General features: G+C 35.4%; 1 protein-coding gene across 1 annotated transcript in view; it reads right to left on the bottom strand.

The window, feature by feature from the left end:
* Positions 1-10,211: 10,211 nt before the first annotated feature.
* Positions 10,212-26,927, bottom strand: part of LOC123276070 (regulator of DNA class I crossover intermediates 1-like) — a 68,946-nt gene continuing 52,230 nt past the window's right edge. Inside the window, exons 10-11 of the mRNA XM_070492664.1 lie at positions 13,839-13,902; positions 10,212-10,299 (exon numbers count right to left, since the gene is read on the bottom strand). The gene's annotated coding sequence lies outside the window, so the exon portion shown is untranslated. The remainder of the gene's footprint in view (positions 10,300-13,838; positions 13,903-26,927) is intronic.

Genomic DNA, 26,927 nt, shown 5'->3' on the forward strand with positions numbered 1-26,927 from the left:
CTGATGAAAGAAGTTGAAGATGACACAAATAAATGGAAAGACATATCGTGCTCATGGTTTGGAAGGATTAATATTGTTAAAATGTCCATACTATGCAATGCAATCTACAGATTTAATGCAATGCTATCAAAATTCCAATGGCATTTTTCACAGAACTAGAACAAACAATCCTAAAATTTGTATGGAACCACAAAAGAGCCCGAATAGCCAAAGTAACCTTGAGAAAGAAGAACACAGCTTGAAGTATCAAGCTCCTTGATTTCAAAGTATACTACAAAGCTATAGTAGTCAAAATAGTATGATACTGGCACAAAAACAGGTACCTAGGTCAACAGAACAGAGAACCCAGAAATAAACCCATGAGTATATGGTCATTTAATCTATGACAAAGAAGGCAAGAATATATAATGAAGAAACGACAGCCTTTTCAATAAATGGTGCTGGGAAAACTGGACAGCTACATGCAAAACAAAAAGAAACTGGACCACTATCTTACACCATATACAAAAATATATTTGAAATGGATTAAAAGTTTGAATGTAAGACCTGAAACCATTAAACTCCTAGAAGAAAACATAGGCAGTATGCTCTTTGACATCGGTCTTAGTAATATTAGTAATATTTTTTTAGACCTGTCTCCTCAGGCAAGGGCAACCAAAGAAAACATAAACAAATAGGACTAAATCCAACTAAAAAGCTTTCAAACAGTGAAGGAAACCATCAACAAAATGAAAAGGCAAGCTACTGAATGGGAGAAGATATTTGCAAATCATATATCTGATGGGTTAATATCCAAAATACATAAAGAAGTTATACAACTTAATATCAAAAAAACAAACAACTTAACAAAAAATGGGCAGAGGGCCTGGAAAAACATTTTTCCAAAGAAGACACACAGACAGCTAACAGGCACATGAAAAGATGCTTAACATCACTAATCCTCAGTGAAATGCAAATCAAAACCACAATGAGATATCACCTCACATCTTTTACAATGGCTATCATCAAAAAGACAAAAAAATAACAAGTGTTGGCAAGGACATGGAGAAAGAAAACCCTCATGCACTGTTAATGGAAATGTAAATTGGTGCAGCCACTGTGGAAAACAATATGGAGGTTCCTCAAAAAATTAAAAATAGAACTACTATATGATTCAGCAGTTCCACTGCTGGGTATATATTAGAAAACAAAAACATTAATTTGATAAGATATATGCACCCCTATGTTCACTGCAGCATTATTTACAATAGCCAAGATACAAAAGCAACCTAAATGTCCATTGATAGATGAATGGATAAAGATGATGTGGTATATATACAAAGAAATATTATGCAGCCATAAAAAGAATGAAATCTTACCATTTGTGACACCATGGATGGACTCAGAAGGTATTATGCTAAGTGAAATAAGTCAGACAAAGATAATTCCTTTACAACTTCACTTATAGCGGAATCTAAAAAACAAAACAAACAAACCAGCAAAACAAAAGAGGAACAGACTTATAAACAAACTGGTGGTTGCCAGAAGGGAGGAGGGTTGGGGGTAGGTGAAATAAGTGAATGAGATTAAGAGGTGTAAACTTTCACTTATAAAATAAAGTCATGGGCATATAGTGTATAGGGAATATAGTCAATTATATTGTAATAACTTTGTATGGTCACAGATATTTCAGTTAAATATATGTTGGAGCTCCTTACTCTATTCTCCTTATTAATTCTCTCTCATATTTTCTACTACTTTTTCTCTCCTGCATTCTGGATAATTTATTCTGATGTATATTTCATTTCACTAATTCTTTCTTCATTTATGTCTAATATGCTGCTAGACCCACTTATTGAGTCTTCAGCAGGTGGCAGAAATGGAAAACTGGGACTAGAGACTTGTAAAACTGAAAAAATTAGCAATGTTAACATCTGAGTTATACCTATAAAAACAATTCATTCATCCATTTGTCATGGTTCCTAACCTGTCAACATGGATTACACCAGGAGCAAACCCTAAGTCAAGTATTCAAGTGCAGGTAGTTTATTTGGGGTGAAACACTGGCCTGGAATCAGAGAAGTTAAACAGGAAAGGAAGGAAGTTAATAAAGGGTTTATTATCAAGAAAGTTAACACTGTAAGCAATTGAAGCTTAATCCTTGTGAAGAACTCTGCAAGAATGGTGTTTCTCCAACTTCAAAGTGCACAACATCACCTATTTAAGCAGAGATTCCTAGACCTCACTCCCAGAGATCCTGATTCAGTAGTTTTGGGGTGGGTTTTGTGAAAATAAATACAGGAAACCTCATTTAAAATGGAGCTGGGGAGCCCTGAAGGGGAGCTTGCATGCACTATCACTTGCCATACCTTACAGACCCCAAACAGGAAAAAGCATACCTCACAATCCCCAACAGGAAGAGGCTTACTTGACACACCCCAGCAGGAGGAAGGAAGAATTTCTTTTTGCCCAGCAACAGCGTGGCCAATGAGAAACCATCACACTCAGTCAATGAGAAGTCATTACCACCATGAACTCAGTCTCCTCCAAAAGACTTTTGTTCAAAACAGCCCCTCCCAGCTTTCATCTTTCCTCTGTAAAAGCAAGCCCCTCTCCTCTCTTCTCTGGACTTGCCTATGGTTAGCCATAGTTTGCATGTCCCAAATTACAAGTCCTCCGCTCTTCCCAAATACATTCATTTTGCTGGTAAAATAACAGGCTCTTTTGTTTTTTAAGGTCAACAGTTCTAAGAATTTGTATTTCTAACCAACTCCCAGGCAGTAGTGATGTTAATGCTACAGGTCAGTGGATCACACTTTGAGTAAGCAGTAGTATAGAACACACTTCTGAGGGAGTTATCTTGCCCAAGAGGCAAGGAAACTGGGGTATTTATCCAACAACTCCCAACAGTCATTGTTTTACAAGGCTGCTCTCAAACAGCATTAATTCCCTGGTACTTCCTCCCTGACTGCACATTGGCAGAGCAGGTGTCAGCAGCCAAGAGAAACCCCTCAGGAAATGAGTCACATGTGCTGGCAGCTGAAATCAGTTTGGCATGTATTGACATAGAAAATGCCAAGGAAATGTGAGCAGATCATTGACACCATTTGCTACACTGCTATGTATAGTGTCATGGGGAAAATACACATTAAGCAAGAAATTACACAAATAAATTACAATGATAAGTGGTATAAAAGTAAATTACATGAGACTCCCACTAAAGATAGCCTCATATTATTTCAGACAGCAACCTCCTAGAGTAGTTGATGCTGACCAAAACAATGCACTTTTACAACTCTGTCAAACACCAATTCCAGATCGGTATCGTATACATCTGCCATTACTGAATGCACAGTATCTTATTTGAAGTCACTGTGATTGGCAGTTTACATTACAAATGTGTGCGTAATTATTATTAAGTTTTCCATTTGTTTCATTTGGATAAACCTTAGCTAAGATTTACTTTGTTTTATAAACCTTAAATTGCAAATATGAAAAGCAAGCTATGTTTATTTACTTCAATTATTTTTTTTTATTAAATGGTTTCACCAAGAGAAAACCTAAACCAGTATTGTATTTTCAGAAGTATGTTATAATTTATTCTATGCTTTTTTTATTTTGTAAATCTATACTCACTTTCCTTCCTAAATATATTTATCTCCTTAAAGCATCTAAAGAGTTAGCAACTGCAAAGTTAGGGAACAGTCCACAAAACTATCCTTACTTCAGTGGTTTCAAGCGCACACTCAGATTTGATAATTTCCTGGAAGCACTCACTGAAAGCTGTTGTACTCACAGTTACAGTTTATGACGGGGAACGGACATAGATTAAAATCAGCCTAGGTTAGAAACACATAGGACAGAGCCTAGGAAAGGAATAAGTGTGGAGCTTCCAGTTGGCCTCTTCTATGGACAGTGTTATTTTCATGGTATCAATGTGTGACAACACCCACAGAGTACTGCCAAACAAGGAAGCTCATCTGAGCCTTGGTGTCCAAAGCGTTTATTGAGGCTCCGTAACAGTCCCATGGCTGATTGCCCACATGGCTGATCTCATTTTCTGGCTCCTTAAGAAGTCAAGCTGATACCGCTTGACTCTAAGTACCATCCTAAATCACACTGTTACTATCTGGCTTGGCCCAAGGTCCCCCCGCAAACAAAAACATTTCTGTCAGGCATGATATCCCAGGGCTTAGCAATTACCTCCCAAAAGCCAAGAGCTCAGGCCAGATTTCTTTTTGGGCAAGTTTAAATTCTCTACTACACTGTGCCTTACTCTGTTCTCATTGTGTGTGGTCACTGCACTAAAAAGCCCTGACATTCTTCTTCACCTTTTTGAGCTTAACTGCCACATTATGATATTGATAAAAATATAACTAGTTGTGGACTTTTGTAATATACATGCTTCAACACTGCTAGACTCTCATTAGTATTTGGGAAAAAGTCAGTTTATTTGTTATTTGAAACCCACCCAAGACTCACGGCTCAATCTTATTCTAGTATCATCAGTGAAAGTTTTCTTTTTCCATATATAGGCATACCTTGTTTTATTGTGCTTCACTTTCTTGTACTTTGTAGATACCGCGTTTTTGCGAGACCCTCCACCAGCAAAAAGATTGCGACTTGCTAAAGGCTCAAACGATGGTTAGCATTTTTTAGCGATGAAGTATTTTTTAATTAAGGCATGTACATTTTTTGTTGCTGTTTTTAAAGATTTTATTTGGGGCAGGCCCGGTGGCGCAGCAAATAGTGCACACGTTCTGCGTCTCGGCGGCCTGGGGTTTGCCGGTTTGTATCCCGGGTGCGGACATGGCACCACTTGGCAAACCCCATGCTGTGGTAGGCGTCCCACATATAAAGTAGAGGAAGATGGACATGGATGTTAGCTCAGGGCCAGTCTTCCTCAGCAAAAAGAGGAGGATTGGCAGTAGTTAGCTCAGGGCTAATCTTCCTCAAAAAAAAAAAAAAGATTTTATTTTTCCCTTTCCTCCCCAAAGCCCCCCAGTACATAGTTGTGTATATATATATTTTTTGGTTGTGGGTCCTTCTAGTTGTGGCATGTGGGATGCCGCCTCAGCATGGCCTGATGAGTGGTGCTATGTCCACGCCCAGGATCCAAAACAACAAAACACTGGGCCGCCCCAGAGAAGCGTGTGAATTTAACCACTCGGCCACAGGGCCAGCCCTCTGTCTTTTTAGACATAATGCTATTACACACTTAATAGGCTACAATACAGTGTAAACATAACTTTTATATGCACTGGGAAACCAAAAAATTCCTGTGAATCGCTTTACTGCAGTATTTACTTTACTGCAGTACTCGCTTTACTGCAGTGGTCTGGAATTGAACCCACAATCTCTCTGAGGTATGCCTGTATTGGTCTTCATTGCTATATATGTCATATTTTGCAAAATAATAATGAGGATAATCAATCTATGATGTAATACCTCTTCTTTAATATCAGGATGAAAATCTGGCTTTTTGAAAAGCTATCAATTGTACATCAGATAGTTAAATTTTCCTTTCATGAGATGATTACTATACTTGAAAACAATTACTTAGGAGCGCATTGTTCTCTCTCTGAGGCAGCAAAGATAACTTCCCAAAACTTGCTAAAAACCTGAAGATTGCTACTCTTTAAACACTAACTTTTAGTATTTATAAATTGTTATGCTTCAAATCCCCTCTGCAATACAAACTATTGAGTGATATCCATGCATGTAAAAATACAGTATCTAATCATTCTTTTCCTTAAAGGCACAGAAACTCCCTAACAATTTTATTTTTGGTTCCGTTAGATAGGAGAATGCCCCCTGTTGCGCACTTTGTAATACAGTCATACAAATGTCTGAGTATGAACATTTAAAATCTTACTGCAAAAAATGTTATGTTGGAAACAAAACTTGTATTTTATAAATGAGAAATCTTGATGTAATATTTATGAAACAAATCTTAGCAATGTTAAAATTAGTGAACATAAATCATTTTTTCCAATGTTGAACAATTCTTTTATAAAAGCATGAAAACATTTTTTTAATCTTGAAGAAAATAACACTTTCCATTGAATTAATATAAGTTGGTACTTGTATTACAAAAAACGTTATCCAGGGCCCACCCAGTGATATAGTGGTTAAGTTTGCAAGCTCTGCTTCAGCAGCCCGGGGTTCACCGGTTCAAATCCTGGGCAAGGACCTAGATACCTCTCATTACACCATGCTATGGCAGCATCCCACATACAAAATAGAGGAAGAGTGGCAACACATGTTAGCTCAGGGCCAATCTTCCTCATCAAAAAAAAAAAATGTTATCCAAACAAAATAGAAAATATATTGTATCTAAAACTTAATGCCAGAAATTTTTACTGAGGGTATAATATTTAATGTAAGTGGCTAAGAAAATCTTATAATGAGGTTAGAAAACATATTTGATATTTAGTATTATTTTGTGTCTTAAAATCTTGGAAGAGAACATTTTGACTAAAACATGCAAATGCAACAAATCTAACAATAAATGTGACAAGAAAGCAAGTAAACATATTTTTAATCCACAAACAGCAGCATATCATAATATAATGAATAATCACCATAAGAATGATAGTAAATTTACATATATATTATTTTCTAAAAACTTGAAGATACTAAAGAAATATCTATGCAAAGCAAATGCATAAATTAATAATATTAAAATGTTTAAAAATAAACCATAAATATATCTTGCGACTACTTCCACCTTGTGCTTAGCTGCATTTTCTCATTCCTTATTATGTTAATGAAATTCTGAACATTAAGTGAAATGCTAAATCTCAGGCTGAGATCTTAGCATATTAGTTGTTCTTAAGGATTTCCTGCCCTCCAGTGGTATCTGCCTTAATATTTTCACTGCACCTTTCAACATTACAAAGAGAAGACACATCACTTATACATTTACATTTTGAAATTATATCACACTGTATGGCAGCATCTAACTTTTCTTTCATTACAGGTTCACTCTCAGTTTGTACCCATGCAACACATCTTGCAACTTGTACAGTGCAATTACTGCTTTTGTTTTGTACAATGTGTGCTGAATCACACTGAGACTGTGGAAACTGATCTGTCTTATCTTTAAGTGAGAACTGGTGAAAATTATCATTTTGTTTATGAATTTTGGCATTGTTTTTAGCAATCCTATCATGTGGAAGTTTTGCCATCCTTTCTAAATAAAAACTGTTAGTTGTTTCTTTGGTTTTGATGGATCTCCTATTTGAATCTTCAATTTGCTGCAATATTTGATCTTCATCTTCAGACAGCTAAAAGAAATTTAGTAATTTTGCTGTAAACGATGCTTTAATTTTAAAAAATCATTCAATGACTTCAAAGCAGACATTCTTAAATTCACATCATGGAAAATTTCAAAATACAGAAGAGACTTTGGCAGGTGGCAAGTCAACCTGGACTTTTGATTTTTAAAAATCATGGAGGTTATGGATTTTTTAAATAACAAGAACAATAATGATAATGACAATCCTTGTATTAAAAATTCAAAAGAAAGGGTCGGCCCTGTAGTGTAGCGGTTAAGTCAGGCGGGCTACACTTCAGCAGCCCAGGTTCATGGGTTCAGATCCCATGGACCTACACTACTGCCAAGCCATACTGTCTTGGCAACCCATATACAAAATAGAGGAAGATTGGCACAGATGTTAGCTCAGGGCTAATCTTCCTCAGCAAAAAAAAAAGAAAAAAAAAAAGAGGAAGATTAACAACCCATGTTAGCTCAGAGAGAATCTTCCTCACCAAAAAAAAAGAAAGAAAGCAAAAGAGCTAAAAAAGAGAAGGGGAATTTTGTCTCTTATCAGTCTCTATAATCACAGGCTACATCATCCCCCTACCCTTTCACACAGAGGAAACAATATACACCACACTCTTCAACCACTTAAAAAGAATGGAGTAGAAGTAATAACTTCGAAAGAAACAGTTGACACAAATAACTTGTTCAACTATTCACTCATTGACTTTAGTCAAAAAATATCTATATTGTATCTTTTATGGGCCCAGTCTCATAAAAGAAACAACTTAAGGAGAGTATCGGCTAACAGAAAATCAAATAGACAAAAGGAAAATTAAACAGCAATAAATATCACAACTGTTACATAAAAAGTCAAATTTTAAGTACTTTTAATAGGTTTATATTTCAATTTACTAGCTTGAATTTTTCAACTTCACAAAAGATTTATCTCTTAATTACTGCACTAACCAAAATATTCTTTTAGCGAAAATCTTATATAAAAGTACTGATTAGCCGAGATAAAAAAAAAAAAAAAAGGCAGAGTTAACATTAAAAACCAAAATGAGGTATACGTCTCAGTTGTTTGGCACTGAAATAGGAAAAGTAAGCCCAAGAAACAGCATTAAGACTGGCTGCACACAAATTAGTGAAAACAAGCTCAATACATTTGTTTATTCAAGAAACAAGTATTTTTTAGCATCTGCAATGCAAGTGAAGCAGACACAGTTGCTGCCCTCTTAAAGCCCACGTTCTCATTGGTGGAAATGGCATTAACCAAATAATCACACGCGTGCATATGTAATGACAGAATGAGAAAAGCACTATGAAAAACAAGTATGAAGGACCTTGAGAGGATAATTGAGGGGCCTAATTTAGATTGAGGAACCAAAGAGGGGCTTTCAGAAGTAGCGACATATTTACGCTAAGACCTAAAGGATGAGTAACAGTAAGGCAGAGGAAACAGGATATATAAATAAATGCCCTGAAGCAGAAAAGAGACTGATAAACTAAGGAAAGTGAAATGTCATACGTGTGGAGTGTGGTGAGACAGGGAGAACACCAGAAGTTGAAGATGTAGCCAGACTCTAAAGTAAAACAGAAATCCACTCATAAGAATAACATGATTCAATTTAAGTTTTCAAAAGATCACGATGACTGCTAACTGGAGAAAAAGTGTAACAAGAGTGGAAAATAGATCTCTTAGGAAACAACCACAATAGTTCAAGAACAAGATGATGGTACCTTAACTAGGGTATTGACACCAGAAGTTGAGGAAGTAGATAAATATGCCAAGTATTTTGGAAGTACAATTGACTGAATGAAGTGATGGAATGAATGTGGTTAAGGAAGGCAGATGAGGCAGAAAGAAATGACAGTTAATTACTAAGTTTCTAGAGTGAGCAATTGAGTGGACAAAAAGGTATCACTAATATAGGAAATATCAATAAAACTGACTTGGGGAGAAGATCAGGGGAATTCAGTTTGAGGAATAAAAATAAGGAGATTTTTGTGAAACATCCAAGAAGAGGTATCCGCTAGGAAACTGGACATCTAAATAAGGATCTGGGCTAAAGTCATAAAGTTGAGAACTGTCATCAACTAGACAGTATATAAGTCATTGGAGCACAAAACATCATCTAGAGTTTGGAATGTAGGTTAAGAGAAGAAAAGGATCCTGCAGCAAACCATAAACACTATGACATTTATATAGGAGGAAGGGTGGAAGAGAAGTAGACAAAGGCATAAAGTAGCACTCAAAGAGGTATGAAAAAACCAAAAGAGTGTGTTATCATAAAAGCAAAGAGAAGAAAATGTTTCCAAAAAAAAACATAATTTCTATTAATATTACTAAAAGTTCTTGTAAAATAAAAACTTTAGTGTCCAACGAATTTGACAAAATAGAAATCACTGGGGTCCTTCCTTAGCAAGAGCAGTTCAGATGGAAAGTGAAAGACAAAAGGTGGACGAAATGAATACGGAAGAATTGATGGAGGAGAATTCCATTAAATGCGATTTATGAGAAATGCAGCATTCCCACTCAGAACATAGCATGTCATTCCAATTATTCAGACGACAGTCTTCAGTAACACTTTAGTGTTTTCTTCATATAAGCCTTAAGGTTTTCTTTTTGTATGTATTTTTGGTTGTTTTAGGGTTTCAATTCTTATGAGTGAGTTCTTTTAAAAACTCTTTTAAAAGAAACACAACTTTATCATATACACACACACATATCCTGATAAGATTGGCTTTTGTCAATAATAATGAACACATTCATTTATACTTTAATTTTATATTTCTGTTTATGTTCTTACATTTTTAATATTTTTCATTTTTTGTTTACATTTATATTTCCACTAGTTATTGTCTCAACTATTTATTTCAGAATGTAAACGCACACTATGAGATATACAGAGAATTCTAAACTAGTATAGCATATATTAATAAGCAAAAAAAACGAAAAGCATACCTTACCATCTCTGAACTAGAACTGAAACAACTATCTGTGGGCCTTGGAGAGCAACTGGTAGACCAACTACTCTGTGAAGACTCAAGATCTGAAAACGAACATTTAACTCGTGAAGAATGGTATTTATTAATACTCTACTAAATATATACACTGGCAGCAGATATCAGCTGGTAACATAAGTTTAGCTAACATACTGCAGAGCATTTTAAAAGTGTGCCAAAACGAGTTAAAACTTGAGAAACTCCGCATCTTGGATTTCTGACAGAGTATTACGGGTTTATTCTACACTTAAAAGTTTTTCATCTACAAGTGAAATAAGGGTACATAAGGCAAGAAAGGAGAACAGAGAAAATTCAATTGATTTTTTCTAATATATGAACAATGTTTTATGAACAAATAATTTAAATAATAATTTAAAGTGTCAACCTAGAGGAAGGAGGAATAAGGCAAGTTTATTAAGTCCAAAGCACCAGATATTTGCTAATCTAATAAACGAAGCTTCCTTGTACAATAAAAGCTGTATTTAAAAAATCAACTCAAAGCATCCAGTCCAATATTCTTTCATTATGTGCTTAATGTGTTCTCTTATGATAGCAAGTAAAGTTTAAAAATAGGCCTGAGAAGTAGGTCATGACTCTTCACAATGCATAAATACTGTAGACCAAGAGGGACGTGCATTCACACTAAAGTAGCAACAAAAACAACAAAAAGTACCTACCACCAAATCTAACAAGAGACATGCAGAATCTACTTGAGGAAAACTTTAAAGTGCTTAAAGGTGTTCTAAACAACTATTAAAGATACAAAATTAGGCTGAATTAACAAAAAGACATCCCTTGTTCTTAGATAGGTCTACTCAACATCATTAGTATGATAATCCACACTAAATCAATATATACACTTAGCATTTTCCTGATAAAACTAAAATATTTCTTTGGAGCTACACAAGTTGATTTTAAAGTTTATACAAAAAATAATCAAAATTAGCCAGAAAAATTCTTTAAAAAGTACAAAGGGAGGTGTAACTGTTTTAGAAATTAAGCATACTATAAAGCACTTACCATAAAAATAGTACAGTATTAGCACACAAAGATTAGGAAAGACCAGTAGAACAGTAAAGAAAGCCCAGCACATATGAAAAGTTAGTACATAAAAAAGGTGGTATCACAAATGCCTAGGGAAAAGATGCATTTTAAAAACCTGAATCAATACACATCTCACACCTTAAATCACAATAAACTCTAAATGGATTAAAGATTTAAGCGTAAAAATATAAAATCATACTAACACTAGAAGAAAACATTAAGTGAATTCATTTAACCTGGGAGTGTAGAGTCTTTCTAATTAAATCCAGAAGTATAAAAGAAAAGATGAATAAAATCAACCACATAAAAAAATACATTAATCCTTTGGCAAAGCAGGAGATATCATAAGGAAAGTCAAAACAAATCTAAAACCAATAATAAACTAGGAGGAAATATTTGTGACATATCACAAAGACCTAAATCTCTTTAATATATAAAGAGTTCTTAAATATCAAGAAAAAAAATACCAAAAATTCAATTGGTCAAAAGACATGAATGGAGACTTTAAAGAAAAAGAAATGAAAACAGACATTAAATATTTTTAAAAGACGTTCAACTTCACTTATAGAAAAAGAAAAGCAAACTTAAACTGCCATCTATCCGTCTGTCTACCTATCTATTTTTATAAAACTCACAAAAATTCCCAAGTTTGAACACAATCCCTATTGGTGAGGCTGTGGAATAAAAAGGCACATTTCTGGTGAGATTGCCAAATGATGCAACAGGGAATTTGGTAATATCTATCAAAATTGAATTTTGGCAATAATAACTACACAAAAAAACAATGTATCTCCCCTTTGACACAGCAATCCTACTCCTAGAAATTATCCTGAAAATGTACCTCCACAATTAAGAAACATATACACAAAGTTGTTCACCAAGCATTGTTTATAAGAACGCAATACTGGAAACAAACCAAATGTCCACCAACAGGGCATGACTGAATAAACTATAGCCCATCCACATAATAGATTACCAAATTGTCATAAATAAGGGATGAAGAAATGTCTAGTACTAAGATGGAGAAATCTGTAAGAAACTTACTAAATAAATGAATCCATTTAATTCATCTATAAAATATCCTATATTATACAAAATATCCTATACTACATTTAAATGAGAAAAGTGGAGAACTAAGACTCATGTGAATATGTGTGTTTATATATTCTTAGGCTTTATTTTGAAGAAAAACAGAACACAACAAAACATAGTAAAATGATAAACCATAAACCAATAAAAAAGTTACTCATATGAGGCAAAAGGAAATAGGGCAGACAAGATAGGATAGAAACCAGACTACTGGTTTACACTTCAAAAATTTAAATTAAATCCAAAAGAAAAAAGTTGATAAAGATTTCTAGGTATCCTAGCAAAGTAGATATCCGAAAGAATCATTCTATCACAGAATATCTAAAAAGTACCACAAACTATTTTTCATAAAAAGACAGTATAGACTAAAATGACCACTCAAATATGAAGTATTTGCTACACACAGCCTACAAGCAATTAGAATCTAGTATATATATATGAAAGATATATAGGATATATACATATATATCTACATATGGAAAAGATATATCCTATAAGGAAAGCCAAACTTTCTAAAAGAAATATGACCAATAGACATGAAAGGTATTTCACAGATAAACAGGGGTGGCAAATCAACCTAATTAATAATGGGAAATATAAATTAAAATTACAATGAAATACCAGATTCCAACAATGATAAAAAGCTGATCCAGTGTTAGTGAGAATATGGAACAACTAAGAGTCTTAGCTCCTGCAAGTGGGAGTTTAAACTGGCACAACTACTTTATAAAACAATTTTGTATTACCTAGAATAGATGAAGATGTGCATAACATTTGAACTAGCCAATTCTACTCCTTGACTCATATTCAAGAGAAATTTTTTATACATGTGTGCCAGGAGAAATGTCAAGAATTGTCCAAGTAGCATTGTATATTATAGCAAAATATTCAAAACAATCTAAATAACCAATGCCAGAAAATGTATAAATTGAGGTACATTCACACAACAGAAGGTTGCATAGCAGTAAATAAATAATGAAGTATACTAGAGTCACAAATATCAGAGTGGGTGAACAAAGCAAAGCAAGTTGCAGCAAAATATATAGCATTTGCCTCAATCTGTGAACAGTTCAAAACCAAGCAATGTAAAAGTCTATGTATGATACCATAAAAACAAATTCAGGATAATAGTTACCTCTAGGGGGCAGGATAGGAAATGCAATTGAGAAGATCTTCAAATGTACTGATTACGTATTATTTCTTAAGCTACAAAGTGAGTACAAGGGTATCTATTTTACTATTATTCGCTAAAATGTACATATATGTTACATATATTCATCATGTATAACACATTTTATAAAAGATAAAAGTAGTTTTGAAGACAACTGCATTACTAGTATATTCTAAGATATCTAGGAAACATATTTGCTGGCAAAAACCTAAAAAAAGCACTTAAAACAATTTCCACTTAAATGTTAGTTTTTTTAAAAGAAAAAAATTCACTTATACTGACAGACTTTTGTAGTAGAGGTTGGTCTGCCTTTTAAAGAACACGTTCCTCCTTTTTCCATCAGAATCTAAAAGAAAAATAAAATTTAAGAACTCCTAAGTATACACAATAATATCCACTTATAGCTCCCTTTTCACCCCACCAAATCATTTTACAGTACTCTTCCTTCATATTACTTTAATTCCACAAAGATAATTTTAAACTCACAAAGAAAAATTTGCCTATGACAAACAATAAAACAAAACAAAATTGAAATTCATTTAGAAACAGCAAGCAACAGAAGAGACACTTGATAAGAAATGAATTGACAAAAAAGAAAGGATTCAGGTAATCATAACAAATGCAGCTGAAAAAAGGAAAAGATACTAAAGCAATTTGGAGATTTATTCTGTTTTTCTTTTTCTAATTTGTTAAGTTGGATATCAGTTCATTTATTTTCAGGTTTTTTAAATAGTAAAAGCTCTTAGAGGTATCAATTTTCTACAGAACACACCATTGGTTTTGGTTTTCATCAATTTCTATGTAATTTTTAATTTGTTTTCATTTCCTTTTCTTTTTTTCTTTTTCAAAACCAGAGTGTTTCTTAATTTTCAAGAAGATAAGGGAGGTTAAGCAACTTCTTTTCCTCTTCTTTAGTTCTAATTTAATGAATTTTTTATTAGAGAATATGGCTATGAATCTCTCCTTAGATAAATCTCTTAGACTTTCTTTGTGGCTTACTACATGAATTATGTTTGCAAATATAGTAGGGACTTATAGAAAACATATATTCTCTGTTGGTGGGATATACAGTTTTTGATAGACAGATGGGTAGCATAAAGGAGAAACCATCTAGTTGTTCACCAAACATGTTTCCCTTTCCTTTTAAGCATAAAGCTAAAACACATTTCCTACCCTCCCTTGGAGTTGGTTTGGACACGTGATTTAAGTTCCGGTCATGGGCAAAGTGGTGTACACCACTGCCAGTGCTGGCCCATAAAAATTTTCTCCACAATCCTCCACTTCCTTTTCCCTTCCGCTATACCCAGTATCAACAAGTTGGAAACCTACCAGTTGAAGATACCAGAGTCCCTACCAGCTTGGAGCCCTGAATAACTTTGTCGAGCAAAGCCTCTTTTCTAACCTCACTATTTAATCATTTAAAAAGCCTTGTACATTCAACTCTTAGAATATTCAAGCCCCAAACCTGCACCAGTAAGACACAAGCTGAGAAAGCTATATAGACCCCCAAAACAGGCAAACCCTCCAATATCCACTTCAGATCTGTTGATAGAGGATAACAGACAAATAAAATGGTCCCAAAGAGAAGAAACTAAATTATTTAAGGAATTTCCCCATCCTCTAGGATAGCAAGATTTTCACACAATGTCTGCCCAGCAGGATTTCATGATCGGTATGGATCAGTAACTCTGTATCACCTCTTCTTCTCCTTTCTGAATGGGCTTTTCATTGAATTTTTACTCTCCTTGTTCCAATAATATATATTTTATTTATATATATCTTGCCATCTTTTTATTTTTAACCTCTATTATTATGTTCTACATGTTTCTTGAAAAACTATAAAGATTATTTTTTTCTTCTCAATTTGATATTCTTTGAATCTTGCTAAGAAAAATCAACCTCTTTATATTTCATATATTAATTGCTAAGCAGGTTTCATTCCTTACATTTTACCTTTCCCATTTATCTAAAAGTTATTTCATTCTTTCCCATCTTGATCAGGTTTCCTAGTGTGACATCCCCACTCCCTTGAATTCTGAATATCTTCTACGTGTCTTTATTTCTCTAGTGATTACCTTCCCATTGGTAACAACCATAATTTAAATCTTATTCCTCTACTACTTTAAAATTAAATAAGTTCCAGTTCAAGATGGCAATGTAGGAGGATCCTGAACTCACCTCCTCCCACAGACACACCAAATCTACAGCTACATACAGAACAATTTCCTCTGAAAGAAACCCCAAAACAAGCTCAGAGACTCCTATACATCAGGGGAATGAGAAAAAACCCACAGTCAAATGGGTAGGAGAGGCCGAGACACAATCTTACCATAAACCCCACCCTGGGCATGGTGATCCACAACCAGGAGGGAACCCACAACTCTGAGCTTCTCCCCAAGGAGTGAATGGCTTGACCCTCATATCTGGTACTTGAACTTTTAAGACCTTCACCAAAGAGATAAGCCCCCAAAACGTCAAGTTTTGAAAGCCAAGAGGGCTTGTGTCCATGAGACCCACAAGGCTACACGGAACTGAAAAACAGTTCCTAAAGGGCTCGCACAGGCTCACCATGCTGCACCCCAGGGCCTAGAGCAGAGGCAGCTCACTGACTATCCAGTCTTTCTGTGAAACAAGCCTATTAGCTTATCCTCATAGCTCCAAACTAAGAGTCAGGCTTCTAATTAAACTCACATCTAAGGGCTGACCGTAATCCTCTCCAGTGAACTCGGAGGCTGGGTACCATCTTTCCACTCTCCCGCTGCCTCGCTCACGGTCACCAGTACCTTGCAGAATGGAGCTTACATTTGAGGGTCCCACAGGACTGTAACAAATGGAGAAAGAGTTCCTAACTGGCTACCCTCCAGGGCAAAGCAAAGAGACAGTAGATTGAATCGCACCCCAATCCTTCTGTGAGAGAAGCCTATTTGCTTATCTTAAATCTTTGGCCTAAGGAGCAGGCTTCTAATTTAACACACATCTACAGGCCTACTGAAATATTCTCCAAAGACCATAGAGCCCAGCGGGCACCATCTTCACAGTCCAACTCTGCCTTGCTCCAAGTCACCAGTATCTCCCAGAAAAGAGCTTGTGCACATTGTCTGGAGGCCCAGTTTTCGCAGCTGCCACCCATGGGATGCCCCTGGATCAGCTGGCTCTGGTAGCCAGCAAGGCTTTGAAGGGGATCAGAATTGGCCATCTGAGCCAGCCCTGATGGCCTAGTGGTTGAAATTCGGTGTGTTCCACTTTGGTGGCCTGGGTTTGGTTCCCGGGCATGGAACCACATGGCTCGTCTGTCAGCAGCCATGCTGTGGCGGCAGACCACATAGAAGAACTAAGACTTACAACTAGAATATACAACCATGCACTGAGGCTTTGGGGAGGGGAAAAAAAATGAAAGAGAGACGAAGATTGGCAATAGATGTTAGCTCAGGGCAAATCTTTCCCAGAAAAAAAAAAAAAAAGAATTTGCCACCCCAAAATGTGTCTCTTTGCCTTGATTATTTTAAGGACAAAAGAGTCTTTGACTCTTTGAAAGAAATTCTGACCTTCCCCCTAACTGCCTAAAAGAATTTAAGATAGAAGGGCCTGTCCCAGGAAGGAGATATCACCATAGATAATTCTAGGTGTGGTAGACAGAAAGACATCTAGCAAGAGCCATTTTACCAAAAGATCTCTTTCAGTTCCCATTGTCTACAGATGGCCCAGCAAACACTTGTTTATCAAACATTTCCATTTCCATCGTCATGTAAATTGCCTTCCTCTCCTTTGAAGTCCCAAACCACTACCCCCAATATCCTCCTTTATCTTTAGCTGAAGATGGTATTAAGGTGGCAATTTCAGCCACTCCAGCAAGATTTTCCTGGGTTTCTCCCATGTACATATGTTATCAAACTTTGATTTTCTCCTGTTATTCTGTCTCATGTCAATTTAATTCTTAGACCAGCCAGAAGGACCCAGAGGGTAGAGGAATTGTTTTCCTCCCCTACAGTTTACGTTCACAGGTCCCACAGGACTATAATGAACAAAGAAAGAGTTCCTAACCAGCTACCGGTCCAGGGCACAGCAGTGAGGCAGCAGACTGAAATGCCCATCTTTCTGTGAAAGAAGCCTATTAGCTTATCTTCATACCTGTGGCCTGAGGGACAAGCTTCTAACTAAGCACAGACCTAGGGGCTAATTGCAATCCTCTCCAGAGACCAGGAAGCCCAATGGTTACCATCTTCACACTCTCCATCTGTCCCACCCTAGGTTGCTAATGTCTCCAAGAAAGGAGATTGTGCACATATCTAGCACCAGGGTTTCTGTGTCAGCTGCCCAAAAGACACATCCCTTGATAGCCTGGCTCTGGTGGCCAGCAGGGCTTGTGTTCATAGATTCAACAGGATGTCAGCAAACAAACAGTTCTTATATGGCTATCACACCAGGGCTCAGTGCAGACGAGCACACAGAAATGCTCATGTCAAAGTCTTCCCATGAATGAGGTATATTTACATACTTCAAAAGCTGCTGCATCAGGGTCCAGTTTCCAATTAGACTGAATCTAGATGTTGACTGAGATCTTCCCTATTGGGACACCGGCAGGTTTTTACACACCCTCAAATACTGGGAGCCACTAAAAATAAAGTAGACTGCTTGAACAACCACAAAGGTTTGAGAGACAACCAAGAGCTACAGCAGGGTTGAAACATAAGGTTCATCTCCTGCACGAGGCCACTTCTTCAAGACTAGAGAGGTGGCTGGTTTACAGAATGCATGGAAACCAACACAGAAAATCAAGGAAAATAAAGAAACAGAAGAAGACATTCCATATGAAAGAACAAGATAAAGCCTCAGAAAAAGACCTTAATGAAATAAGTGATTTACCTGATAAAGAGTTCAAATTAGCCATCAAAAAGACGCTCACCAAGGTCAGGAGAAAAATACATGAACAAAGTGAGAATTTCAACAAAGAGAACATAGCGTAGAAAGTATAAGAAAAATACCAAAAATAAATCACAGAGCTGAAAAATACAATAGAAAGGTACAAAAGAAGACTAGATGAAGCCAAAGAAAGGATCAGCAAACAAAAAGACAGGGCAGTGGAATTTACCCAATCAGAGGAGCAAAAAGAAAAAGGAATGAAAAAGAATGAAGATAGCACAAGGAACTTATTGACAACATCAAGTGGACCAATATTTGTATTATAGGGGTCCCAAAAGAAGAAAGGGGCAGAAAATTTATCTAAAGAAATTATGACTGAAACTTCCCTAACATGGGGAAAGAAACAGACATCCAGATCCAGGAAGCCCAGAGAGTTCCAAATGAGATGAACTCAAAGAGACCTCACCAAGACACATTATAATTAAGTTATCAAAAGTTAAAGACAAGGAAAGAATCTTAAAAACAGCAAGGTAAAAACAACTTGTTACATCCAAGGAAACCCTCATAAGACTATTAGCAGATCTTAAGCAGAAACTTTGCAGGCCAGAAGGGAGTGGCACAACATATTCAAAGTGCTGGAAGAAAAAAACTGCTAGTCAAGAATACCCCATCCAGCAAAGCTGTCCTTCAGAATAGAAGGATAGATAAAAAGTTTTCCAGACAACCAAAAGCTAAAAGAGTTTATCATCACTAGACTGGCCTTACAAGAAATGTTAAAGGGACTTTAAGCTAAACCGAGAGGGCCCTAAATCAGTAACAGGAAAACATATAAAATTATAAATCTTACTGGTAAAGGTAACTATATAGTAAAATTCAGAATAATCTAATGTTGTAGGTGATGGCTTAATCACTTATCAAGCTAGTATGAAGGTTAAAAGACAAAAGTACTAAAAATAACAACTACAATGATTTGTTAATAAATACACAAGATAAAAAGATATAAGCTGTGACATCAAAAACATAAAACTTGGGAGGGCAGTAAAAATTTAGATCTTTAGAATGCATTCAAACTTAAGTTTTTAAGAATTTAGAATAAGTTGTTTTACATAAGCCTCATGGTAACACAAAGCAAAAACCTACAGTAGATACACAAAAGATAAAGAAAAAGGAATCCTAAGCACACCATTACAGAAAATCATCAAAATCACAAAGAAAGAAAAAAAGAAAAAAACAAAGGAATTACAAAACAATCAGAAAAAAATGAACAAAATGGCAATAAGTCCACACCTATTAATAATTACTTTAAATGTAAATGGACTAAATTCTCCACTCAAAAAATATGGAGTGGCTAAATAGACTGAAAAAACAAGATCCATCTATATGCTGCCTATAAGAAACTCACTTCAGAGGTAAGGACACACACAGTCTGAAAGTAAAGGGACAGAAAAAGATATTCCATGCAAATGAAAACCAAAAACAACCTGGCATAGGTATACATATATCACACAAAATAGACTTTAATACAAAGAGACTTGGAGACAAAGAGAGTAATAAGAGACAAAGAAGGTCATTATATAGTCATGCACCACATAAAAACGTTTCAGTCAACAACAGACTGTGTATACAACAGTGATCCTTTAAGAAAAGTAACATATAGTCTAGGTGTGTAGCAGGCTATACCATTGAGGTTTGTGTAAGTACTGTAAGAGAGGAAGAAATTTTCCTCTACTCTTCTAGGTTTTTCTGGCTGATCTAAAAATTAAATTGACACGAGACAAATTAACAGGAGAAAAACAAAAGTTTAATAACATGTACACATGTGAGAAACACAATAAAACCAAGTAACTAGCCAAAGCCTTCACCTTAAATATCATCTTCAGGTAAAGACAAAATAAGATGTTGGAGATGAAGAGAGTCAGGGACTTGAAAGGGAAAGAAGGCAATTCACAGGTAAGTGAAAAGGAGAAAATGCTTAGAAAACATGTGTTTGGCCACAGAAACAGAAAAACACAGAAGGGAGTCCAAAAATCAGGCTTTTCTAGGTGCCTTCCTGTCTATCACCTAGTTCATGTTATGCTAAGGTGATAGCTTGCTTCCTGAGACAGCTTTTTTTAATCTGAATTCTTTTAGGCAGTTAAGGGGTAGGTTACAAGACAAACGTTCTAAGTCTTTTTTTCTCAGAAATAGTCAGCCTAAAACAATCCTCACGTTAAAGAGACACATTTTGGGATGGCAAATTTTGTTCCCCTTTAGTATGCTCTATGAGGTTCTCACAATGATTAAATTGCCTACTGACGTATTTCTCAGAATGTATCCCATCATTAAGCAATGCATGACTGCATAATAAAAAAGGGGTGAATCCAACAAAAGGATATGACATTTGTAAATATTTATGCACTCAACACAGGAACACCAAAATAAATAAAACAAATATTAACAGACCTAAAGAGAGAAAATATACAACAATACAACAGTAGGGGACTTTAATACCCCACTTTCATCAAAGGATAGATCATCCAGTCAGAAAATCAATAAAAACATATTGGCCTTACATGGCACTTTAGACCAGATAGATCAAACATACATAAACAGGACATTCCATCCACAAGCAACAGAATACACATTCTTCTCAAGCACACAAGGAACATTCTCCAGGATAGACCATATGTTAGGCCACAAAACAAATCTTAATAAATTTAAGAAGACTGAAATCACATTAAACACGTTTTCTAACTGCAATGACGTGAAACTCAAAATCAATTACAAGAAGAAAACTGGAAAATTCACAAATATGTGGATATTAAATAACATGCTCCTGAACAACTAATGGGTCAAAGAAGAATCAAAAAAGAAATTAAAAAATATCTTGAGACAAATGAAAATGGAAATACAACATACCAAAACTTATGGGATGCAACAAGAGCAGTTCTAAGATGGAAGTTCCTGGTGATAAATGCCCACATTAAGAAACAAGAAAGATCTCAAATAAACAACACAGCTTTACACCTCAAGGAACAAGAAAATGAACAAACTGAACCTAGTTAGTAAAAGACGGAAATAGCAAAGATCAGAGTGAAAATAAATGAAATAGACACTAAAAGACACTAGAAAAGATCAATGAAACGAGCTGGTTTTTTGAAAAGATAAACAAAATCGACAAACCATTAGCTAGATTTAACAAGAAAAGAGAGAGAGGACTCAAATAAATAAAATCAGAAATGAAAGAAAAGCCGTTACAACTGATATCACAGAAATAAAAAGCATCATAAGACACCATTATGATTAATTATACAACAACAAACTGGACAATCTAGAAGAAAAAGATAAATTTCTAGAAACATACGACCTACCAAGACTAATTCATGAAGCAATAGAAAATATGAATAGACTTATTACTAGTAAAGATATCAAACCAGTAATCAAAAACTTCCCAATGTCAAAAGTCCAGGACCAATGGCTTCCACTGGTGAATGCTGCCAAACATTCAAAGAAGAATTAATACCTATCCTTCTCAAACTATTTCAAAAAAGAGAAGAGGAGACAACTCTTCCAAACTCCTTTTATGAGGCCAGCATTACCCTGATATCCAAACTAGTCAAGGACACCACAAGAAAAGAAAATCACAGGACAATATCCCTGATGAACATACATACAAAAATCCTCAATAAAACATTAACACTTCAATCTAGGTGAATGGCACTATCCCATCAACTACCCATTTACCCAAATAATAAATCCAGGTCTCCTTCAATGTTTTCCTTCTCCCTTAACTAATCAACAACAACTATCAAATCAAGATCTTCTAAATCTTTGTGATAGCTCTTCCCTCATTTCCATCCTTACTTACACTGCTCAACTTCAAGCCCTCATTATTTTTTGCCCTGCCTTGAGTCATGCCACTTCTCAAATCTCTCATTGTTGCTAGAGTCAACTTTTTAATACTCAGATGTCATCAAATTCCTCTACTAAAATTTTTTCAGTGGCTCTGTTTGGTGACAGAAAATAAAACTGGTATATGTCATGTAAAGTCTTTTATGATCTAGCCCTTTATATTGTCTAGAATTATCTTTTGCCATTCCGCCATCGCTTGTAATTTACACTATAGTAGTAGCAATAACAACAACTGGAATGAAGTTACTTTGCAGCTTCTAAAATAAGCTATACTCTCTCACTTGTTAGTTTCTATCTATGTTGCTTCTTCATAGTATGAAGGCAGTTTGTCCATTTGGTAAACTTATTAATTGATATCTGGATCAAAAGTTTTCTCCTCTATTACATCTTCCTCCTGACTAGCCATGAAACTTAGAATTATTTTTTACTTGTCTCCCACTGCCCTTTGTACAAACCCCAATTGGAGCAATTTATCTAAATGTATTATATTTTTTTCTGTTTCTCTCTAGCTACTAGACCATAGCTTCCTAAAAACAGGTCCCATGTCCCTTCATCTCTGTACCTTGCAGAGTCTAGTGCATAACACAATATAAGCTTCATAAGAACAAAAACTGTTTCTTCACCACTGAATCTTCAGTGTCTAGCATACAGGAGAACGACAATAAATTCTATTAAATGAATTCATGATATGTACTCAATGTACATACTGAAGACAAAAAGACAAAACAATTAATATAGTTGAAAATATACAGTCAGATAAGACAAAAGTTTGAATCCTGGCTCAAATGTGTAACTTTGAACAAGTTATTTAATCTTTCTGAACTTGAGTCTCTTTTGCTGTGAAGAGCTTACAGGATCCGGCTCTTGTAGATTAGAACTAAGTGAAACAGAAACTAGTGACCTACTCAACAAAGAATTCAAACAAAATATCATGAGGATGCTCACAGATATGCGGAGAAGAATGGATGAACACAGTGAGCACATCAGCAAAGAACTGGAAGATATAAAAAAAAAATCAGAAATGAAGAATACAATACTCAAAATGAGAAATTCACTCGAGGGACTCAATAACAGAGTAGAGGAAGGAGAAGAACGGATCAGCGAACTAGATGAAAGACTAGAGGAAATCACCCAAGCAGAACAGAAAAGAGAAAAAAGAATTAGACAGAATGAGAAGAGAGTAAGGGAACTCTGGGACAATATCAAGTGTGCTAACATTAGGATTATAGGGGTCCCAGAAGGAGAAGAGAGAGACAAAGGGACAGAAAGTTTATTTGTAGAAATAATCGAGGAAAATTTTCCTAACCTGAGGAATGAAACAGACATCCAACTTCAGGAAGCACAGAGAGCTCCAAACAAGAGAAGCCCAAAGAGGCCCACACCAAGACATATTATAATCAAAATGTCTAAAATTAAAGACAAAGAGAGAATCCTAACAGCAGCAAGAGAAAGGCCGCAAGTGACATATAAAGGGAAGCCCATCAGACTATCAGTGGACTTCTCAGTCGAGACCCTACAGGCAAGAAGAGAATAGCACGACATATTTAAAGGCTAAAAGGAAAAAACCTACAACCAAGAATACTCTATCCATCAAGGTTGTCATTCAGAATGGAAGGAGAGATAAACAGCTTCCCAGACAAGCAAAAATTAAAGGAGTTTATCACCAAGAAACCAGTTCTGCAAGAAATGCTGAAGGGACTTATTTAAGCGGGAAAGCAATAACCACAAATAGAGATAAAAAAAAAATTATCAAAAAAACCCAAAACAACAACAACAAAAGACAGGCAATAAAATCACTAGTAAGGTAAAAGGACAGTAAAGGCAGCAGATCAACTACCTGTGAAGATAATATGAAGGTTAAAAGACAAATGTACTAAAATCACCTATTTCAATGATAAGAGGGTAACAGATAGACACACACTAAACACAAGACTATATATGATGTGAAAAACATAATGTGGGAGGAGGGGAGTGAAAAAGTAGAGCTTTTAGAAAGAGGTCAAGCTAAAGAGTCTATCTACTCAATATAGACTGTTACATGCACAGTATATTAAATAGGATCCTCATGGTAACCACAAACCAGAAACCTATAACAAGCAGGACAAAAAGTAAGACAAAAGAAATCAAACATATTACTAAAGATAACCATCAAACCACAAGGGAAGAGAGCAAGAGAAAAAGAAAGGAACTGAGAAGAACTACTAAAACACCCAAAAAAAGAAAAAGTGACAAAATGGCAATAAATACATATTTATCAATAACTACTTTAAATGTCAATGGACTAAATGCTCCAATCAAATGCCATAGGGTGGCCAACTGGATAAAAAAACAAGATCCATGTATATGCTGCATACAAGAGACACACTTCAGACCTACAGACACTCACAAACTGAAAGTGAAAGGATGGAAAAAGATATTCCATGCAAATGGCAAAGAAAAGAAAGCAGGGGTAGCAATACTTATATCAGACAAAATAGACTTTAAATCAAAAACTGTAATAAGAGACAAAGACAGGCACTACATAAAGATAAAGGGAACAATCCAACAAGAAAATATAACACTTGTAAATATCTACGCACCCAACATAGGAGCACCTAAATATATAAAGCAATTATTAACAGACATAAGAGGAGAAATAGACAGTAACACAATAATAGTAGGGGACTTTAACACTCCACTTACACCAATGGATAGATCATCCAAACAGAAGATCAATAAGGAAACACTCGCCTTAATGGACACATTAGACCAGATGGACTTAGTAGATATATACAGAACATTCCATCGAAAAACCACAGAATACACATTCTTTTCAAATGCCCATGGAACGTTCTCCAGGATTGATCACATATTAGGCCACAAAACAAGTCTCAATAAATTTAAGAAGATCAAAATAATACCGTGCATCTTTTCTGACCACAAAGGTATGAAACTGGAAATCAACTACAGAAAGAAAACCAGAAAAGCCACAAAAATGTGGAGATTGAACAAAACGCTACTGAACAATGATTGGGTCAATGAAGAAATCAAAGAAGATATCAAAAAATTCCTGGAGACAAATGAAAATGAAAAGATGACATGCCAAAATCTGTGGGATACAGCAAAAGCGGTTCTACAAGGGAAGTTTATAGCAATTCAGGCCTACCTCAACAAAGAAGAAAAATCCCAAATAGACAATCTAAAAGCATACCTAAAGGTACTGGAAAAAGAACAACAAACAAAGCCCAAAATCAGAAGGAAGGAAATAATAAAAATCAGAGCAGAAATAAATGAAATAGAGACTAAGAAAACAATAGAAAAAATTAATGAAACCAAGAGCTCGTTCTTCGAAAAGATAAACAAAATTGACAAACCCTTAGCTAGACTCACCAAGAAAAAAAGAGAGAAGGCTCAAATAAATAAAATCAGAAATGAAAGAGCAGAGATTACAACGGTCACCTCAGAAATACAAAAGATAATAAGAGAATACTATGAAAAGCTATATGCCAACAAATTGGATAATCTAGAAGAAATGGATAAATTCTTAGAAACATACAACCTTCCAAAACTGGACCAAGAAGACGTAGAAAATTTGAATAGACCGATCACCAGTAAGGAGATCGAAACAGCAATCAAAAACCTCCCAAAAAATAAAAGTCCAGGACCAGATGGCTTCCCTGGTGAATTCTACCAAACACTCAAAGAAGAGTTAATACCTATCCTTCTCAAACTCTTCCAAAAAATTGAAGAGGAGGAGAGGCTTCCTAACTCCTTCTACGAAGCAAACATTATCCTGATACCAAAACCAGACAAGGACAACACAAAAAAAGAAAATTACAGGCCAATATCACTGATGACCATCGACGCAAAAATCCTCAACAAAATACTAGCAAATCGAATACAATGATACATTAAAAAGATCATACATCATGATTAAGTGGGTTTCATTCCGGGGATGCAGGGATGGTTTAACATCTGCAAATCTAACAACGTGATACACCACATTAACAAAATGAAGAATAAAAATCACATGATCATCTCAACAGATGCAGAGAAAGCATTTGACAAGATACAGCATCCATTTATGATAAAAACTCTAAATAAAATGGGTATAGAATACCTCAACATAATAAAGGCCATATATGACAAACCCACAGCATATATCATTTTCAATGGAGAAAATCTGAAAGCTATCCCTCTAAGAACAGGAACCAGACAAGGATGCCCGCTGTCACCACTCTTATTTAACATAGTATTGGAAGTCCTAGCCAGAGCAATCAGGCAAGAAAAAGAAATACAAGGGATCCACATTGGAAAAGAAGAAGTGAAACTGTCACTCTTTGCAGATGACATGATTTTATATCTAGAAAACCCTAAAGAGTCCACTAAAAAACTTTCAGAAATAATAAAGGAATATAGTCAAGTTGCGGGACACAAAATCAATGTACAAAACTCAGTTGCATTTCTATACACGCACAACGAAGTAGCACAAAGAGAAATTAAGAATACAATCCCATTTACAATTGCAACAAAAAGAATAAAATACCTATGAATAAACTTAACCAAAGAGGTGAAAGATCTCTACACCGAAAACTATAAAACATTGTTGAAAGAAATCAAAGAAGACACAAAGAAATGGAA

Source organism: Equus asinus, chromosome 21, assembly GCF_041296235.1.
Source record: "Equus asinus isolate D_3611 breed Donkey chromosome 21, EquAss-T2T_v2, whole genome shotgun sequence".
Classification (NCBI taxonomy): Eukaryota; Metazoa; Chordata; class Mammalia; order Perissodactyla; family Equidae; genus Equus; species Equus asinus.